Source organism: Castor canadensis, chromosome 12 (genome assembly GCF_047511655.1).
Source record: "Castor canadensis chromosome 12, mCasCan1.hap1v2, whole genome shotgun sequence".
NCBI classification, from domain to species: domain Eukaryota; kingdom Metazoa; phylum Chordata; class Mammalia; order Rodentia; family Castoridae; genus Castor; species Castor canadensis.
This window is the reverse complement of record NC_133397.1, coordinates 64,454,249-64,475,410: the sequence shown is the minus strand read 5'-3', so window position 1 is coordinate 64,475,410 and position 21,162 is coordinate 64,454,249. Positions and strand designations below refer to the sequence as shown.

Below are 21,162 nucleotides of genomic sequence, written 5' to 3'. Positions count from 1 at the left end.
TCGGGAGATCAAGCCTGCCTCCTAGGATGGTGGCTGAGAGTTCATGCTTTCTCATCCTCCTTTGCAACTAAGCCACAGGCCGTCTCAACTCAACCAAACAGATGAACCTGCTCTGGACTTTGGGAGCAAGTGATGCTGAGAAGCAGGAGCATCTATCCTAGCTGCCTTGGGGCTGTGCATCTGGTGTTCTTGGTAGTGGCTAAGGTGGCGACAGTCAGTGTTGTAAACTGCTGTCTCTTGGTCCATAATGGTGGTCACAGTAGGCTCCGGCCACCGAGCCTTCTTTATTCCTCCCCACTTTCAGAAGCTGGTTCATGGTGTTCTCAGAAGTTCTGTGACCACCCCCATATCCTTGCACTAAATTCTTTCCTGCTCACATAAATCGGGTTAGTACCTGTTGCTTATAGCTGGGGGCCCTGATTGCTCCCACCCTTCTGCCCCCACCTTTCTACTGAACAGCTTTCTGAGAGATCACAGTATACACTGCAGCTCTCAGTTGTTGGCTTCCCAGTCACCATGATGGTGGGAAGCTGACTATCTCCTCCTTCCTCAAACTCCTCTTATCATTCATGGAACCGGGGAAGTCAGCAGCCACTGTCAGTTCTATGGCCCTCAGAGGTCAGGTAGAATAACCTTGAGCCTCAGATTTTTGAGGCAACATAAATTTTACAGACACTGTTCACATACGGTGCCCCATTTTGTGGTTTAAAAACATTCTGTCTACACTGTGTTGGGAGGGATTGATATCTTTCCAGGGCAGAACTGCCTCTCACATGGAATAGTCAATCAATCCTATCAGAACTAAGGAGACGGGACAAAACTAAGAACTGTGCCAAGGGCTTATACCACCTCTGAAAGGGCTAAATAGTCCAAGGACAGCTTTTATGTGGTATGGTGAGGAAACGCCCTAGACACTACCCCCAGAGGCCAGCCAGAAAGTGGCGGTCAGCAAGAAAGGACAGACCACAAAACTAGATATATGTCAGTTCCTTGCATGGAACCTAGCTGTGTTCTTCCTAAGGGTGGGCTCAACATAGCCACCTGCTTCTAAAGAGTAGAATAAAGGGAAAATGTGCTTTCAGAGACAAAGTCCTGAAAGGCACTGTGACTTCTTCCTTGCCCACATCCTGGGATGTGGTAACTCTGGGAAAGGGTAACCACCATGTTGTGAGAACACTCAAGCAGTCTGTGGAAACGGACCTCTTAACAACAGTCAACCAAATAGGCCTGCCAATAGCCAGCCAGGAACTGAGGTCTTCTGCCAAGACAAGAACCACATGAGGGATCCATCTTGATGTCAGCTTGAGCCAGACTGCCCAGGTGTGCCATCCCCCAATTTATAACCAACACAAACTAAGATAACAAATGTTTGTTATTTTAAGCCACCATATTTTGAGATAAATTTTTTTAGAACAATAGACAATGTATTTGTGCATTACTGGAAGAACACTGGGGCATCTTATATATTGACAGAGGGTTGTAGAACCAAACTACAAACAGGACAGGGACACAGCACCGATGACACCAATCTTCTCTTCATTGCCTATTTGTTTCTCTCTGCAGATCAGCTTTATTGTCTATCTCTAGGTTGTTGTTCACCATTGTTATGGTTTTTTTTAATTGAAATTGTAATTTTTGAAAAAGTATTGCATTTTATTTGTTTAACTAGGTTTCTTTTTATTTTATTATTCATATGTGCATATAAGGCTTGGGTCATTTCTCCCCCCTGCCCCACCCCCTCCCTTACCACCCACTCCACCTCCTCCCTCCCCCCCCCACCCCCTCAATACCCAGCAGAAACTATTTTGCCCTTATCTCTAATTTTGTTGTAGAGAGAGTATAAGCAATAATAGGAAGGAACAAGGGTTTTTGCTGGTTGAGATAAGGATAGCTATACAGGGCATTGACTCACATTAATTTCCTGTGCATGTGTGTTACCTTCTAGGTTAATCCTTTTTGATCTCACCTTTTCTCTAGTTCCTGCTCCCCTTTTCCTATTGGCCTCAATTGCTTTTAAGGTATCTGCTTTAGTTTCTCTGCGTTAAGGGCAACAAATGCTAGCTAATTTTTTAGGTGTCTTACCTATCCTCACCCCTCCCTTGTGTGCTCTCGCTTTTATCATGTGCTCAAAGTCCAATCCCATTGTTGTGTTTGCCCTTGATCTAATGTCCACACATGAGGGAGAACATACGATTTTTGGTCTTTTGGGCCAGGCTAACCTCACTCAGAATGATGTTCTCCAATTCCATCCATTTACCAGCAAATGATAACATTTCATTCTTCTTCATGGCTGCATAAAATTCCATTGTGTATAGATACCACATTTTCTTAATCCATTCGTTGGTGGTGGGGCATCTTGGCTGTTTCCATAACTTGGCTATTGTGAGTAGTGCCGCAATAAACATGGGTGTGCAGGTGCCTCTGGAGTAACCTGCATTACAGTCTTTTGGGTATATCCCCAAGAGTGGTATTGCTGGATCAAATGGTAGATCAATGTCTAGCTTTTTAAGTAGCCTCCAAATTTTTTTTCAGAGTGGTTGTACTAGTTTACATTCCCACCAACAGTGTAAGAGGGTTCCTTTTTCCCCCGTATCCTCGCCAACACCTGTTGTTGGTGGTGTTGCTAATGATGGCTATTCTAAACAGGGGTGAGGTGGAATCTTAGTGTGGTTTTAATTTGCATTTCCTTTATTGCTAGAGATGGTGAGCATTTTTTCATTTGTTTTTTGGCCATTTGAATTTCTTCTTTTGAGAAAGTTCTGTTTAGTTCACTTGCCCATTTCTTTATTGGTTCATTAGTTTTGGGAGAATTTAGTTTTTTAAGTTCCCTATATATTCTGGTTATCAGTCCTTTGTCTGATGTGTAGCTGGCAAATATTTTCTCCCACTCTGTGGGTGTTCTCTTCAGTTTAGAGACCATTGCCTAATGAGCCCAATTTCTTTATTTGCATTAGGTGTCCTTAAATAACCTTTTGTGGAATGTCATGGATTTGAACTGGGCCCAAAAGACCAAACCAGCGTAGAGATTACCCACAGCAACTGAGCTTTGGCTGGTTGCAGAAAGTCCTATAGCTATCAACTGATTAGCCTGTAAACAACTAGTTAAGTTGTAATCATTTGACTGGTTAATTGACAAGGCTATAGCCAGTTAAGTTGCTTTTGATGCCTCATTTCTGTTTTCCTGCAAGTGCTGTCTTACCACTGTGTTGGCTGCAGTTCTCAGGAAGTACTTTGGTTTTGGGAGCTACCTGATCCTCGTATCATGGTTTGGTTTTGTTCAACTAGAATCTACTAAGTTTAATTGGTCTAAGGAATTTTGAGCAGTTTTGGCATAATCAGCAGGACCCATTACAGCGCTTTAGAGATCCGCCCCCCAGGAGCACTAGGTAAGCTGGAGTGGGGACCCACGGGGTTCATTGTGCTCAATGTCCTCTTGCTGCACCAAGAATCAAAGAACCATGGATTTGTGTTCTGAGTTGAGGTGGAGCAAATTTTGATCTAGACAATTTGGTAGTTGTGACAGAACAGTCCTGTAAGGAAGTTTCAGGTGCCTGACTGCATCAGACAGAAACTGAACTGGGTTCAGTAGGAACAAACAGGACTGAGTCCTGTAGAGAGCACTCAGGTGTGTGACTAGGTGTGAGGATGTAGCTTAATGGTAGAGTGCTTACCTAGCATGTTGCCTTATTTAAATAACAAAACAGTACTGGTCTCATTGATGTTTTCCTTTCTTGATTTTATTATTATTTTTTTTTTTTTTGCAGTACTTCAATTTGTACTTAGGGCCTCACACTTGCTAGGCAGGTGGCATTCTACCACTTGAGGCATGCCCAGGTCTTTTTGCTTTTAGTTATTTTTTGAATAGGGTTTTGAGGTTTTGCCCAAGGCCAGCCTAGACCAGGTCCTTCTATCTATAGTTGGGATGATAGATACATGCCATCATGCCCAGTGTCTCGAACTTTTTGTCTGGGCTGACCTCAAACTTCAGTGGTCCTCCAGATCACTGCCTCCCAAGGATCTGGTATTACATGCACAAGTCACTGCACAGGACCTCTTTTCTGATTTTTTTTTTTTTTGAGACAGGATCTCACTATGTAGTCCAGGCTGTCCTGGAACTCTCAATCCCCCAGACTTAGCCTCCCGAGTGCTAGGATTACAGATGTGTACCATCACACTTGGCTTGATGTTTAAATAAATTCAGCTAATGGAATATCTTCTTTTTAATGTGGTGTTGGAATGGTAGGTGTATTTAGGTCTGTAAATAGACATGAAAAAAGTTTTATTATGAAGAAATGTTTTTAAAGAGTATGAGATGGTGCTCATCTACAAAATGCTGATGTAAAACAGCTCAAATATTTGCTTCCTAGGTTGTCACTAGAAATTAAGTGTCATGGCGGTTAAAAAAAGAGTCCTAAAAACAATTTATGCAAGTAAGACATGTTTTTTCTGGGTAAGGCTATATGGTGTGGAAGGTGTGTTTTTTTTAGGGAAATTAAGAGTAAGTTTTAGACAAAAATTGAATTACTGTTTATTCCAAAAGGAGAGAGGGAGAGTATAGGACAAAGAGTTGCATGAATGTAAGAAGTTTGTAGGAAGTTTGTGAAAGCTGAATCTTGTGAAAGGAGTTTTATGTTAGTTGGTTAAAATTAGAAAAGAATTACTTAGAAGGTTTTCCAAGAACTGAACTCTAATGTCAAAAGTATAACAATGCTGGGTGCTGGTGGCTCACACCTGTAATCTTAGCTACTCAGAAGGCAGAGATCAGAAGGATTGTGGTTCAAAGCCAGCCTGGGCAAATAGTTCAAGTGATCCTGTCTCGAAAAACTCAACATGAAACAGGGCTGGCAGAGTGGCTCACGTGGTAGAGTGCTTGCCTAGCAAGTGGGAGGACCTGAGTTCAAACTTCAGTACTGAAAAAAAAAAAGTATAATTATGGAAAATTACAATTTGGTTCCCTATGTTAATAATAAATTTTCTTAGAGAATTAATCTGCCTTTACTAGGAATTAGAGTTTTATTAAGTCTCTTAATTACTTGAGAAAACTGAGTCCTCTATTTTGAAGAGCCAAATTTTTCCTACAGCTAATGGCTTTCTGTATTTGCTTTTGAAGTCTCTTGTCACTTTGGTTAGATGAATGACTATTTTGCAGTGACCTGTGATCTGATTTTGATCAAGATCAAATATCTTTAATATTTTTGACAGATTTCTCAAAATCAAATTCTAAGTTCTTTTGGCTTAGAACCAAATTTAGGATGTTCCAGTAAGCCCCTGGAGAATCTGAAAGAAGACATTCAGTTGGCAGAATGAGTAGGCCTAAGTAAACTGTATGAAAACTCTGTCAAAAAAGTGGTGCTGACCTTCTTTGAGCTGTAGCTGTATGAATGCATAAGTATGTGTTTCAAAACCCATATGAAATTCACAACAATTCTGAAGTAATGCTGCCAAGCATAATTTCAGTTATTTTAAGACTCCCACATTTCCTTGCCAACTGTGCCATTATTGTAATGAATTCTTATTTCACAGGTAGTTAATTGTTTGCTCTGGCCTGAAATGTTTCATCTTCAAGGAGACTTTGGAAAGGACTCTGACAAGTACAGGTTTCTGATCTCCTTGGGATTATATAATTGGATTGAGTAAGAATTCTAGATTTCTAATGGAGAGACTGGTTATAAAACTGCTAATCCAGCAGCAAGCAGAACAGGAATTGACTGAATATTAGGTTTTTTGTTTTTGTGGTTTTTTTGCAATACTGAGAATTGAACCCAGGGCCTCGTGCATGCTAGGCAAACACTCAACCACTGAGCAACATCCCCAGCCCAGGGAGATGTTTAATAAATTTTCATCCTGGGTTAGTCAGTGCTGGAATTGCTGAGATGTTATTCTTGGAAATACCAAATCTGATCTTAGTGTTTGAGCTACAAGGGGCTGTGACACCAAAGAAAGAGACAGATCCAGGATTGCAGAGTGTGGTCCTGGGTGGCAGCAAGACCAGTGAATCCCTGTTAGATGGGTCAGAAGGAGGGGCTTATATAATGGTCAGTACAAAAGTAACTTCATCTAAGCTGACTGTACCTGTTTTATCTCAAACTAACATCAAGATGTTGAACACATTCCTGGTGCTGATGGCACCAGGGTCCGGTCATTAAGTACCACATGCACTTAATGACCACATGCTAATGGTTTTGTCTATCATATATTGAGACACTATGTGGGGAAAATACACCAGGGTTACTCAGGCAATCATGGTGATCACAGTCAGGTCAAGCTGAATCCCTATGAGGTGCAACTTGAGTGAACTTCTGAAGGCTGATCCAAGTCAGGTTGCCTGTGGCAGCCTGATTCATGATGGGCAGCGCAATTTGCCTGAGCTGGAGAAACGGGAGTCCTATCTGAAAGGAGGTAAGATCAGTGTTAAGCATGGAGATCCCAGACAGCCACCTGGTTCTTCCTAAGACTATAGAGCTTCCACTGCTAAAGAATGAACACTTTCATCCCTCATGGGGTGGGCAGGATAATTCAAATCATGGAAAAATATCAGCGTGGTGACTGTTCAGAGAAAACTGCTCTTGAACCCCATTGCAAGGGGCAGTGCCAAGTTCTTCTCACCACCTGTGCTGCAGTCACACTTCAGGGCCTCCCACCCTAGGTCTCTATCTTATAGCTTAAGGGGTCCCAGGGATTCCTGGGGCTGAGAGCACTGTCACCTGTGGATGCTGTATCAGGACTAGAAACCCAGGATGATGTTGCTGAGTGTGGCTCTGACACCCTCAGTGTTGGATGCACTCTCATTTGGGGAAAAAATTGGGGAATGGCTAACATTTTGGAGGAGGCTATGGATTTGTACTGGCCCAACAGAGTTTAATCACAGCACTGAGCTATGGTTGGTTGCAGAAGGCCCTGGAGCCAGTTAACTGATTCGGTTGTAAACACTTAATGAGTTAAGCTATTGCCAATTAAGTTTTCTGTGCCTCACTTCTGTTTTCCTATAAATGTGTCTTATCAGGTTGTTGGTTGAAGTTCAAAAATTTGCTTTGGTTCTGATTGCTGCCCAACTTACAATTGTAGTTCACTGTTGCTTTGCTCAAATAGACTATTAAATGTAATTGGTCTCCAGAATCTTCTTTCATATCATAGGATAAGCTAAGCATCAGTTCTGTAGTTTGGTGGCTCATTTCAGGGAGCTAATCTCATTCTCAGATTGTGGCAAAATTCCCTATCACTGTGCTTTCAGAAGAGCACTTAATGTATTTTAATTTTGTTTATTAGAGATGAGAGGGTACAACTAAAAGATGCTAGCAGTCTTCTACAGTAAGACTAGAAAGAAGAAATCATCTGACCATATTCAAAGCACTTGGTGAAAACCCAGTTATCCGTAATTCAGTCAAGTGCTGACACAGCAGGACGCTGAGCTGAGTGTAGCTGCCTCCCCCCTCCCCTGCAGGTAGGAAAACAGAGGTCAGGGATCAGGAAAACAAATACTCAGAGTAAAAGGCTAGAAAGGCTAATGTTCAAGCAGTGCTTGTAGTGTTTTCTTTCGTAATAGCCTTCGTTGTTTTAGGAGAGAAACTTACAGAGTTCTGACATACCCCATATCCAGTCTTCTGATTGGTGACCTTTTACCTTACATTCATCACAATTAATGAACCAATATTGATACACTACTAAAGCTCTTCATTTATTCAGATTTTCTCAGTCCTCCCCACGTGTGTGTGTGTGTGTGTGATACATGGTCTCATTATGTAGCTTAGGCTTGCTTCAAACTTGTGATCCTCCTACATCAACCTCCCGTGTCACTGGGATTACAGGTGTACATCACCAAGCCCAGTCCTAATGTCACTTTCTAGGTATCTCTTCCATGATACCACATCACACTTAGTCCTCATGTCTCCTTGGCTTCTGTCTGAGACACTGTCACAGCCTTGTTCTTGGTGATCTGTAGTGGTTTACAGAGCAATGTATTCAAATGTATTTTGTGGGGGACTATAGATGTATTTGACAACAATTTTAAAACAAAACAAAGCCATAAAAGAAGAAAATCACAATCCATTGACCAATTGAGAGTTCTCTAGTCCAAACATTTTGGCAAACACTAAATAATCACATTTTAGTCACTACACCAAAAAAGTTTATTGACATTAAATAAATAAAACAAATGCCCAGTTAAGGAATTGGAAATCTTCAGCTTTGCCCAAAGAGGGTGGGTTTAAGGACAGCAGTGTTTGTGGCCAGGTTTGGCAGGTTTATGAACAAGGTTTGTGAGAAAAGCTTCTTCTGCACATGCACTATTAACTTGTAAATGTAGCTCAAAAATACAGGAAGAAACTCTGCAAACAAGTGAGGGTTTCCCTTCTTTTACTTAACACAGAGCTACTGAAAGAAAACCAAGAATATTCTGGGTGGCAATGGAAATTCCTGATGGCCTGGGAATTATTTCAATATGTTTTCTGATACTTCAGGCATTGACCAGAGGAACTAAGACCAGAAAGAATCTTTACCTGTTTGGTCAAGGTCACATATCTGCATCTGTTCTTGGTTCTGAGGCATACTACTTAAAAATCATCCTCACAGATTTATGCACACAACTCCTTTCCCCTCACTCCATATAAAATGACCTGAATCAAATTTGTTCAATTTAAAAAACTTCACAGAATAACATGTTTTCAAGGCAGGCATTTCAAAAGCTAATGTTGATTTGCCCTGTTTTAGAGTTTTTCAGTTTAGTTTGCCTGCTTGTATAGTTTGGAAATTAGTTCACCATCTGATACAAGAAAGGGCAGATTTTAACGTCATCAGTACCCATTGCTTGGTTAAATGCCTACAGCTGGTAATCTAGCGCTAACAAAAGTGGCGGAAGCATTTCTTTTTCTCTTTTTGGTGGGACTGGAGTTTGAACTCAGGGCTTAGCACTTACAAAGGTGGCACTCAATAGCCTGAGCCACACCTCCAGTCCATGTTTTTCTGTTATTTGGAGATAGGGTTTCAAACTATTTGCCCAGGTAGCCTTGAACCCCAATCCTCCTGATCTCAGCCTCCCAAATAACTAGGATTACAGGTATGCACCACCGGCGCCTAGCCAGGGAAGCATTTCTTAATGGCTCATTAGAACAAGTGCCCAGTTCTCTTTACTATAAAACCTCCTTGAAACAGAACCGAGGGATTGAGAAGTAGACACGCACTGTTTTTATAGAAGCTTCTTTATGCAGTATCAAAACATTGCATCCATGGTGTCAGTCTGGTGGAGGGAAGATGGGTTGGTATCATATGGAAAAATCAACAGGTTAATTGAGCAAATGTCTCCAAGTTTCAATTGGTACTTTGATATCAAATAGATATTCTAGAATAATCATGAAAACAACAATCTTAATCATGTTTAAGGAAAAATACAAACTGAATACTTCTCTCAAAAAGGGTGTGGTTTTGGTTTGTGATTTTTCTCTACGTGCATAATGGTAAAATTTAACAAACTAGTGTAGTTCAATTTGTTAAGCTATAAAATGTAACATTCCAATATATTTTAATTTACGGCAGATACTATATATATGTATATTTATGAGAGCTGAAGTCTCTGTACCCCAGCCATGCCATGCTTTTTGATACAGAATTAATGGTTAAAAACTAGAATCCAACTTAAACAAGGTCTCTGAAAATTAGGAAGTAAACCCATTTTCTGCCTTGAGTGTCATAAAGATGTTTTGCTTCTGCATAAGAAAAAAGGATAAAATTATCCACATTAAACTTTAAGATAATATTCCCTTATTAACTTAAAGCTCCTATTCATGTAATACTTGAATCCACTGATACAAAATTCCTTTGATTTTGTTTTTCAAACTATGTAAAAGATAATGTTACAGATTCAACATAATAGTTTCAGTATGCTGAACACTTGCTATTAGTATTTTTAAATAATTACCCAAGGACATTGTCACTTATTTCATATTGTATTATCTCATTTCCTTTTTCCTGGAGATCATCATTAAATAAATATGGAAATATTTTCCAGCTTGGAAAACTAAAAAAGCAAAAACAAGAATAAAAAAAAAAACCTAAAATCCAACATTCATTTATAGATAGTGCTAAAAGAAGAAATGCTATTTCAGGTGACACTATTGTAAGTTGGCATTTGGCAGCTTTCCATGTAAAACACTATCTCAGCAAGAGAAACTCATTCAGAGTGAAAACTAGGCCAGGAAAACCCAAATGTGTGATGCCTAAGTCCACTGCATAGCTCTCTGCTGACTTGTACTTTCAGAGTCCATTTGGTCTTCTCTTAAGGCAGGTTTACCCATCACCTTCATTTCTCTTCTATCACATGCAAGGTTTCTGTCTCAACCACTGAAGGATTATGTCATTCTGACCTTTAAACATGGAGTGATCTTTCCAAGTCCCTCTGGCAGGAAGGATTCCTCATTATCAAGATCTTTGGCTAGGGCTGGGAGTGTAGTACAGTGCTAGAGCTCTTGCTCACCATGTTCAAGGCCCTGGATTCCAACCCCCTCTCTATTTAAAAAAAAAAAGAAATGTATGACCAGAATTCCTTATGTCATTTTTCTGACTCACTCTGCATGGTAACTCTCAGCTGACTTCTCAGTCTTGTGCAAAAAAAGTTCTTTAGGGCTTGGGGTTTCACCCATTCCACTGGGTCGCCAGGCTGCTCATTTGATGGTGGGAGCAACCCTCAACTTCAGCCAGTGAGACTTTAAATTTCTGGGCCTTTTTATATTTTTGTCCAAAGTTTGCTGATTTGCAACTCAAACTGACTGGGTCTCCCATTTAAGGATTCTTGAGGTAGGTACACTTCATTTATTAAATGCCATCCCAGACCCATCTCCATTTAGATTTTATAATTCATTCACTTTCTCTCTCTCTCTCTCTCTCTCTCTCTCTCTCTCTCTCTCTCTCTCTCAGTGGTACTAGAGTTTGAACTCAGAGCCTTACACTGGAGCCACTCCACCAACCCCTTTTTTTTTTGTGATGCCTATTTTCAAGATAGGGTCTTATGAACTACTTGCCTGGGCTGGCTTCAAACTGGTATCCTGATCTCTGCCTCCTGAGTAGTCAGGATTACAGGTGCTTGACTCACCTGTACTTTCTTCTCTTGTAGCTTTCTTTTCTGTTGAAATAGATTTCCGAAATTCTCCATGATTTAGACTTCTGAAGCAGTGGATTGTGGGTTTGAAGATCGTGAACTCATTGCAACAATGAGTTCCTTCTTGCTGCTGGGAAGATACTTATTTTTATGAATAGTTATAATGTGCCTTTTGATTTACCCCTAAATTTGACCTCTGGTCTGCATTCTTCTCTAGAATTTGAAAGACTATTTTAACACACTTCCTTGGCAACTGGAGCTATCTCCAAGAGGCTTAGCTTTGGACTTAGTAGCTGCTTTACCAGCTGTGACACTGTCTGAGCATTGATTCAGCCACCTTCGCCAGTCCCTCCAAACAGTTCCATTGGTTGCTGTCACCTGATGGCCTACCTCTGTCTGTGTCTCCATTGGTTCTCCCATCCTCGCTATTCTCCTTTTCCCCCATTGCTTGTATTTTCTAAAAGATGTTAGAAGGATGGCAATATTTATTCAACTCATGGTCAAACTTCTTGAGTAATCTACTTTGCTGTCCTCTGCCATTGGTGACACTTTTGACCTTGTTGGTATGCCTCTTCATCTGCTTTTTAAGACAAGTATGTCAGCTTCATGTTCTCAGAATACTGTGCCTTCCATGTATCATGGAAGTGCAATTTCTTCTCCTGCTTCAGGTCTTGCACTTGGCTGGCTGACTCCACAGATCTGGAAGGTCAAGTTCTCTAACTTCAGGCTCTGCATGATGGCTCATTCTGTTGGCAGGGTGAGAAGGACAGACAACTCTAGGTGGGGAATACCTGTTAATCTCCTTCCTCCTCCCCGTTCTCTCTAGGTTGGTGTTTCTTCAAAAGATTCCTGAGTTGCTTTGCATAGTTAAACTCCATCTCTGTCCTTAAAAAATGTGATGAATCTCTCAAGAATACCAATCTCCACCCCACTCCTGAGGGCCTAAGTGGACAATCTGACCCAGGGGCTTGGCGGCCCCTCTCGCTGTGCAGGGCGCTGGAGGAGGAGCTGGGCGTGGCTGCCAAGCTCTTGAGGTTCCCTCCCCGCTGTCTCCTGGCGGCCCGCTGGGCTCACAGCAGCTCTCCTTGGGTCTCCTCACTGGTTGTTCCTCTCTGTTGATCCTCACTTAAGTGGCAGGAGGAACTCGCCCAGCGCCCACGTGCCACAAGCCCTGTTCACTCTTACGTGCGAGTGACCTGGGTATTCGTCAGTCCAACTGGGCGCGCAGCGACCAAGGGGCAACCAGAGCACAAGCGCAGGAGAGGGAAGACTGACCCGGACCGAGCTCGAAGATCCTGCCACCTCTGACCTGTTCCCAGCCGTGACACTTGTCTGGGCGTTAATCCAGCCGCCTTCACAATTCCGCCAAGTGTTTCTTAGATTGCTGTCATCTGTTGACCTGCCTCTGCCTGTGTCTCTATTGGTTCTCCCATCCTTGCTGTTCTCCTTTTCCCCATTGCTTGTATGCTTGTATTTTCTGAAATACAAGCAATGGTAAGAGGATGGCCAATATTCATGTAGTTTGTGATCAAACTTCTTGAGATTACTCAGTTTGCAGCAGAGGCCACAGGTCAGGTATAGAAATGGAGCACCCTGGGGAAGGATCTGGAGATCCACTCTGCTAGCTCCTTGCAGAAAGGAGCCCCCCTCCCCACATTGATGGTGATGATGGAAGGTCACCCTGGGGCCAATCACGGGTCTTCCCTGTTGACACCCTAGGTCTGACTTCCTCTGCCTTGCTTCTCTCTAGACCACTCCTAAGTCACTCCCCTCCCAACTTCCCCACTCTTGTCCTGGTAGAAGAGGGCCAAACACATTCAAGTCATATATCAAAATAAATGTCAGACCAAAGCCAAGCATGAAATAGAATGCCATGGTCACAATTAATTCCATGGATACAGTAATCTGAAATTTTATGTTTAATATTTTAAAAGAAATGTTAAAGTTAGAAAGTATAGTTTGGAGACAAAGTCCCAGCAGTGTCAGGATAGATGCTCCTGGAGCTGTTTGCTACAAATTTGCCTCATGAAACAAAATGTTCTTGTTTACAAGGTATACTTAATGATATCATTAACCTCAATTCAGGAAGCAGATTTTTCAGTAAAATTTTCTAGAATTTTTTATTCTTAGGATTCATAATTTAAAATCAAGTAAAGACCCTTAGTTTTTAATTAAGTTGTTGGCAAGCTGTAGCCATTCTTTGTTCATTTAAATAGTTAGCATCCTCAAACTTTCTCAGAGACTAGGAAATGAAGAAAAAAGCTACCAAAACCTTTGTAAAGCAAATACAAATTCACATCTAAATCTAGTGTAGCTAGCACAAAAATAACTAAAAATCAATTGCACTTAAGAGTTAAACAAAAATATTACACTCCCAATACAACAGACCATTAAGGAAATGAATCATCGTGGCCAAATGAGTTGTGTGCCAAAAAAGACATACTTCAATATTTGGAAATCCATTAGTATAATTCACCATATTTTATCCATATGTGCTGAAAAGACCTTTTAACAAAATGTAATGCCCATTCCTGGTAAAAACTAAGAGTAATTGTATTTTTAAAAACGTAGTGATGTGTATATATATCTTCTAAAACCAGCATCTTACTTAATGAGGAACGAAGCAAGGATGCCAATTATCTCCTCTATTAAATGGTAAAGCATTGTATAAAGCAGCCAGATGAGAAAATAACTGAGCATAAGGATTAGAAAAGAAAATGTAAAACCACCCCTACATTCAGATGATAGAGTGTACCTGGAAATCCCAAAGGATCAATCTTAAAGCTAACTCAACAGAATTCAGTAAAGTAGCAGCATATAAAATCAACACAAAAATCAATAGGCTTCGCATATAAAAAACAACCAGTTATAAGGTAGAATAAAAGAAAAATCAATTTACAATGTAAAATTAAGAGAAAATACTTAGGAACAAACTTAACCAGAAATGTGCAAGTCCCTTTAGCACATCCTAAAAAGATACAGCAGACCTGAGTGAATGGAAAATGCAACCTTGTTAAGATAACTCAACTGCATGCAAGTATCATTTCCTACCTGAGTTAATATACAAACTTAATGCAATTCAAATAAAAATATTAACAGTTTTTTTTCTGGCACTAAAGTTCATTTGGAAACTCATATGGAAAGATAATGTGTGAAAAAAATAAACAAGGAAAAATAGCTAGTAACTTCTAAAAAAAGAGCACTGTGGAGACACTAGCTCCATTAGACATTAAAGTATGCTGTAAATACTAAGTATAATTGATGTGAAATACAAATATTAAAACATGTATAAATATACTGTTAAAACAGAATGGACTGACCAGAGGAACAGGATAGAAAGTCCAGGGTATGGAAATTTGGGATTAAGATAAGGTGACATCACTTTATCAAAAGTGTAAACAACACTTTTGGTTAATGGTGCTGTGACTATTACAGAATCACTTGAGAAAATACAAAAGTGGATCTGTTTCTATACTGTACACAAGAAAATAGATCAGAAATCTAAATGCTAAAACTGCAGCTATGGGACTGGGGCTTATTTCAGTGGTAGAACTGCCGCCTAACATGCATACGGCCCAGTGTTTGGCTCCCAGCACTGCAAGAAACACAACCACAACAAACACCACTTGACAAGTCCATCAGTACTAGAAGAATGCAGGGGTGAATGCCATTATAAATTGGCTGTCATTTTCTGATTATGAGAAGTCAGAATGCAACAAAAGAAAGATAAATTTGACTGTATGAAGATATGGGGAAAGAGTCATAAGCAAAGACAACTGATAAAGTAAAAGAAGATACCCCTGCAGAGGAGCTAATACGGTAACCTTAAAATGACGGAGGCCACTATGGGAAGGTGACTGGGAAGTAGTGAAGAGGTCAGGTAGAGATAAATCAATTCGGGTTGTAATACACATGTGCATGGAAGCTATGCTAGGAATCTCTCTGTATAGCTATCCTTATCTCAAACTAGCAAAAGCGCTTTGTCTTTCTTATTATTGCTCATGTCTTCTCTTCAACAAAATTGGAGAAAAGGGCAGAACAGGTTCTGCCTGGAAGAGAGAGGGGTAGGGAGGAAAGAGAGGAGGCAGGAGGCAGGGTGGAGAGATGGCCCAAATAATGTATGCACATATGAACAGAGAATAAATAAACCAAAAATAAAAAGAAAGAAAACAAAACAAAATTAAAAAAAAAACTAGTAAAAAAAAAAAAAAAGAAGATACTTGCAACATGTGCCACAGATAAATGCTGAGTGGCAGTAGCTCATGCCTGTAATCCTAGCTACTCAGGAGGCAGAGATCAGTAGGCAAATAGTTTGAGAGCCCCTATCTCAAAAAAGCCCAATACAAAACAGGGCTGGAGGAATGGCTCAAGTGGTAGAGTGTCTGCCTAGCAAGTGTGAGGCCCTGAGTTTAGGCCCGTACTGTCAAAAAGAAAAGGGGGAGTGGGGGCTGAGAAGTCTATACCTATATGTGATCTGTGAAAGTAACACATAATAAAATTACAATTTTTTCAAGACCTACTTCCTGCAGATTTGTCAGCAACTGTCAAACCCAATCGTCTGTGCATATTCACGTTTGTCCAAGAGTACAGCAGGTGTCTGTCTCCAGTGACTCAACCTTTACTCAGAGCTGATGCAAGGAGAAATATGCAAATAAGAAGAACTGCAAACAAGTGGCTAAGTTTGGCAGAGATTTGTAAAAATCCCATCCCACAATAAATTCTAGAAATTACAATTATGTTTGTTTTTTCAAGATGGATTCTAATGGGATTAAAATGTCCCAAAGTTACAGTTGTTAAACACACAAGAAAATTCCAAGTAATCACACAGCCTCAGAATAACAAAACTGAAGTAATTTAAGTTTTATTTCTTCATCCTTGTAATTGCTGTGCTTCCATTGTTATTTCAAATGAACTGTTTGAAGCCGGATATGTGGTTCCCTGGGAATCGAGACATAAGCTAATTGAAGCCAGAGCCAAAGATTCAGAAACTTTAGAAAAGTTTTTTTTTAAAGAACCCTTTAAAAGCACATGGCTTACAAAATGTGGTATACATACGATGGAATTAATCAGTCTTTGGATTAAAATTTTGACACGTGATACAGCATGGATCTTAACTTTGGTGACATTATGCTAAGTAAAATAAGCCAGATGCAAAAAGATAGATGCTGTGTGATTTCACTTATGCGAAGTTGCTAGCGTGGTCAGCTTCAGACAGAAGGTGGAAGGGTGGCTGTGGGGCTGGGGAGGAGGGGTGGGAGTTGTTCCTGAGTGCGGAGTTTGTTTTGGGATGGTGAAAAAGTTCTGGTGATGGAAGGTGGTGACTGACAATGTGAATGTAATGTCACTAAATTGCACTGGAAAAGTTAACTCGATTATGATTGCAATAGTAAATTTTATGTATGTTTTGTCACAATAAAAAAAAATTTTAATAGACTAATTAAAAACTACAGGAAAAACTTACTTTAAACCAAGTTATGATAGTTTTAAAGTATGTGGTCAGGTCATGTGTGTCAGGGGCTGAGCTGGGGTTAATTTGCCTGTAGAATTTAATGTTTATTACAGGATATTTTTATTTTTTTGAGACTGAATCTTTCTATGTATCCCAAGCTGGCCTTGGCTTCCTGAGTGCTGGGATTTCATGCGTGTGTCACCATACTGGGCACAATGGTAATTTGAAAAGTGTGAATCTGAAGGTTATGTGTTGCTAAAACTCAACAGTAACTATGGCAATTGTCCGAATTTAGGCTGACAAAGATGCCTCCTCCGAGCATCCTGCTAAAACCTGAGCTCCACCTTCAGCTTCCGGACGGCTTCTGTTTCACCCCCTAACCCAGCAGGGAGACTAATGCTGTGAAAACATAAATGCTCCCAGGTTATTTCTCTGTCACCCACACCCCTCTCCCTCCCAGAACCGTTTCCACTCCAATTTCTCCTAGCTCCCCCTTCCTCATCCCCTTGGGGCTGGGGCTACTCATCTGGGACCAGGACTACCATGCAGGCTTGGTGCTCACTGCTCAGTCCACATGAAATCCTCTTCCCCATCACCCCTGAAATCCCTCTCTTCCTCACTTCTCTAAAACATACTCTAATGCAATTTAAGTGTGTTTATCCCAGAGATAAAAAGAAATGAACTGTCAAAACCATAAAAAAACATAGAGGAACTTAAAAGGCATGGTGAGCTGAGCACTGGTGGCTCACACCTGTAATTCTAGCTACTTGGGAGGACAAGATGGGGAGGATTGTGGTTCAACACCAGCCTGGGTAAAAAGTTCACAAGACCTCATTTCAACAAATAGCTGGTGTGGTGGTGTCATTCCTGCTATGGTGGGAAGCCTAGAATAGGGTTGGGGTCCAGGTCAGCCTGGACAGAAAGCAGGACCCTATCTGCTATCTCTAGCAGAAAGGGCTAGAGGTGTGGCTCAAATGGCAGAGCGTCTGCCTAGCAAGTGAGTTCAAACCCCAGTACCACCAAAACAAAAGAAAATAAAAAACAAACAAAAGGCATGTTGATAAGTGAAAGAAGCCAATCTAAAGAGTCTATATACTTTATGATTCCAATTATATGACCTTGTAGAAAACACAAAGTTATGGAGAGTAAAAAAGATCGGGGTGGCCAGGGGTTGGGGAGGACATGTAAGTGGAGCATGGCAGACTTTGAGGGCGTGGCACTCTTCTGTATGGAGTGTAACGGTGGGTAAGTCATCACACATTTGTGGAAGAGTGAATCCTAAAGTAAACTACGGATTACAGTTAATAATATAACCAATATTGGCTCATCAATTGTAAGAATGTCAAAAGTTATTAGGGGAAGCAAGATGATATATGGGAACTCTATATTTCCTGCCCAGTTTTTCTATAAAAAAACTCTTCTAAATATAAAGTCTATTTAAAAAGCAAGAAAGTGTTCATTCATATTTTTCCTTTGTGTGTGTGTACTTGCTAAGCAGGTGCTCTACCACTTAAGCCACTCAGCAGTCCTCATTTTTCTCTCTCTTGTTCCATGAGTTATTTTGCAATGACATCGTTTGGAATTGCCAGCACATGGGGCAGGTAATGAAAAGCAGCCAGCTTTTGAGTCTCCAGCGTGTTCTCGGCTCTGAATGGCATTGATGACCGGCCTGATCTCCCACAGCTCTGCACCATGCTGTGCTCTGCAGATGAGAGCTGAGTCTGCCCTCAGCCATGGCAATAGCAAATCATTTCTTCCGGTTGCTCAGACCAAAACCTTGAAGCCAACCTTGACTCCTCCTTTTCTCTTATGACTACATCCAATTCCCAAACAAAACCTGACTTATTTATGCACCACCTGACACTTCCTTATCACCATAGGGAAGCACTGGGTTCTCCCCACAGCCTCCGACATCTCCCTGTGGCTCCCTTGCTCACTGAATTGATTCCTTGAGTTCCCTGCTGTCCATCTCCCTCCTGGCTTCTTTTTCCTATGCACCTCAGTATCTGAACTCCTGAGGGCCATTGTCAGCTCCCTTTCTGTCCCTGGAGCACCGTGTGCACACCTGAACTTTGATCACCATGGACAGCTGGGCTTCTTTGGATGCTCACCCCAAGTTCTTCCCCTCCTCCCCTATGCTTTCTGTTGTAGGGAATGATGCCTCATCCACCCTGGTCTCCAACTGAGAAACTTGGGGGTCATCTTAATTTCCCCCCCGCCTCTCTGTATATAATCACTAAATCTTGTCATCCTCCCCCATGATCTCTCTAAATGCTTTCCCTACCCACTGCCACCAAGGTCTCACCTTGGTTGAGACCACAGGCACCCTAGCAGTCTGTCCTTGTCAATTACCAAAGCTGACCTGTCTGTCCCTTGCTCACGTCTTCCCCTTGCTCTCAGGGAAGAGTCCACCTTCTTAGTAAGTCTTTGGCCCTGCCCACCTTTCCAGTTTTGTCCTGACTGGCATTCTTCTCTCCAGCATCAAACTACTTCTGTTTTCTTGGATTGTCTATCTTTGCATATACTGTGCCCTCTGCCAGGAATGACTTTCACTGGTTGTTTGTTCCCTAGTCACCTTTGGCAACCATGGAAAGTGATGACAACAGAAGTGGTATTTAACGATAGTGGCCATCTGGAACCCTACAACATGCCAGACACTGGACAAGGTACTTTATGAAGGTTAGCTCATTGAATTTTTACAACAATCCTAAGAGTTGGGTATAATTACTCCCATTTTACAAATGGGAAAAATGAGGTCTGGAGAAGTATGTCACTGGAGGTCATGCACCTTATGGGGCAGAGCCAGAATGTGGCACCAAATCTGTCTAACTATGAACTCTCTTCCCAGAGCTACATGGATTTTGGCCTTCTCCCACCTCATCTGTAAGATCTTTCCTGGGCCTCTTTTCTGGATCTGGTTTGCTCCTGTGTTCTCCCACCGCTCCATGTGAACCCAGTTTTCAGGCTTTGTGTGACTCCCTCTCTGTTTCCAGTGACAGGTGCCTAGCACAGCACCTGCTGAGAGTGAGGGGTGCACGGTGCAAGTTGTGGAGTGTGTGAGTCTGAGACCTGTAGACTGTGGGACCACCACTTCGGTTCAGGGTTCCAAATGAGAATGTGGCTGAAGAGCCAAGAAGTCCTTTGTGGAACGGACATCAGCTAGCTTCCCCAACTGATGAGGAAGAAGCACATTTTTCTTCCTGTACGTCTCTGGTTACTGGTTCTTGTCCTTAGTTGGGAACTCCTGATATTCTCAAGAGAGAAGAGACATTTCAGTGCTCTATTCTGTGGGATTTTTTAATGTCTGCATGCATCTCTCTCTCTCTTCCCCCCCATCCACCCCCAGGGCCTTGCACATGCTTGTATAAGCACCTTACCACTGAACTACACCCCCAGCACTTCACTGTGCATTCTTTCATGCTCTATAGCTGTTTCCTGGTCTTCAGTTTTGTTTGTTTTGTTCTCAGCAGCACCAATTGTGATTTTGGCTAAATAGACACCACTTAGTCTGTATCTGGTAGTCTTGCTTTGGTTGAGTAGGTCATGCTCTTGCGGCCACTGTCTAACTTTCGTATTTCTTGCAAAGTACTCATTGCTAAGCCTTTAAATTCTTAATGTTTATTGGTCTTTGTGCCATAAAACTTTTTATGTGGTTTTAGGTATTTTGGTTTCCTGTATGTCCATACTTCTTTGGGTAGAATCTTGCTGATCTTTGGTCGTATTAATAATTTTATTTGGAGTAGTTTTATAGCTTATATAAATATATATATATATATTTTTTTTTTCTTGTAGTACTGGGGATTGAAACCAGGGCTGTGCACAAGCTGGGCAAGCGCTCTACCACTTGAGTCATGCCCCAGCCCTTTTGTTTGTATTTTGTTTTAGGGATAGGGTCATGCCCAGGCTGGCCTCAAACTGTTGTAGGGAAGATCCTCCTACCTCCACCTCCTGAGTAGCTGGGATCACAGGTGTGCACCACCATGCCTGGGTGCTTATGTAAATATCCTAGTGAAATTTAAAGTGAGGAAGTTCAGTGTGGTTCTGTTGGCACTCGGAGAATGAACCAAGGAGATGACTTAATGAAACATGGAGGAACTGAGAAAGCACTAAAGATGCAATCAGGGGCCAGGTCTATGGGGCCCAGAGATGGAGTTAAGATTTGTACCTTATCCTGAGAGATGTATCAAGAGGGGAGTATTAAGCAGTATTATTAGGAAAGATTGTCATTCAGTTTGGGTTTTAGGAAGATTGTCTGAATAAGCAGATTGGCTTTGGTGAGCTGGATGGGCAGATCATTGGAGGTTAGAATCCAAGCTTTTCGAATATTGATAGCTGCTGAAAATGTAGTACAGAGCCCATGTTTTCCTGAAGAACCACTGTGTTGCACACTATATCGCTTGTGCCTGTACACCCTCGGGCCCAAAGCTCTGCTGTGGTAGCCTCCCACCAGCAAGGACAGGATTTGTCTCCTAGGTATTTGGGCCTTAAGGTGCAGAAGACATGGCTATGTTTGGACAGGGCACAGCACAGATTTTGGCATCAGATGCACCTAGGTTTGAGTCTGGGCTCTGCCCCTTCCTACTTAGTCTTGAGTGAGTCATTTAGTCTTTCTGAAGAGTCTCACTTT

The 21,162-nt window shown here is 41.5% G+C and overlaps 1 long non-coding RNA gene across 1 annotated transcript; it reads left to right on the top strand.

The window, feature by feature from the left end:
• Positions 1–10,562: 10,562 nt before the first annotated feature.
• On the top strand, positions 10,563–16,546 carry LOC141414842 (uncharacterized). Its single transcript, XR_012439765.1, has 2 exons — positions 10,563–10,785; positions 11,913–16,546. It is a non-coding gene; the product is annotated as an uncharacterized lncRNA (long non-coding RNA).
• The last annotated feature ends 4,616 nt before the right edge of the window (positions 16,547–21,162 follow it).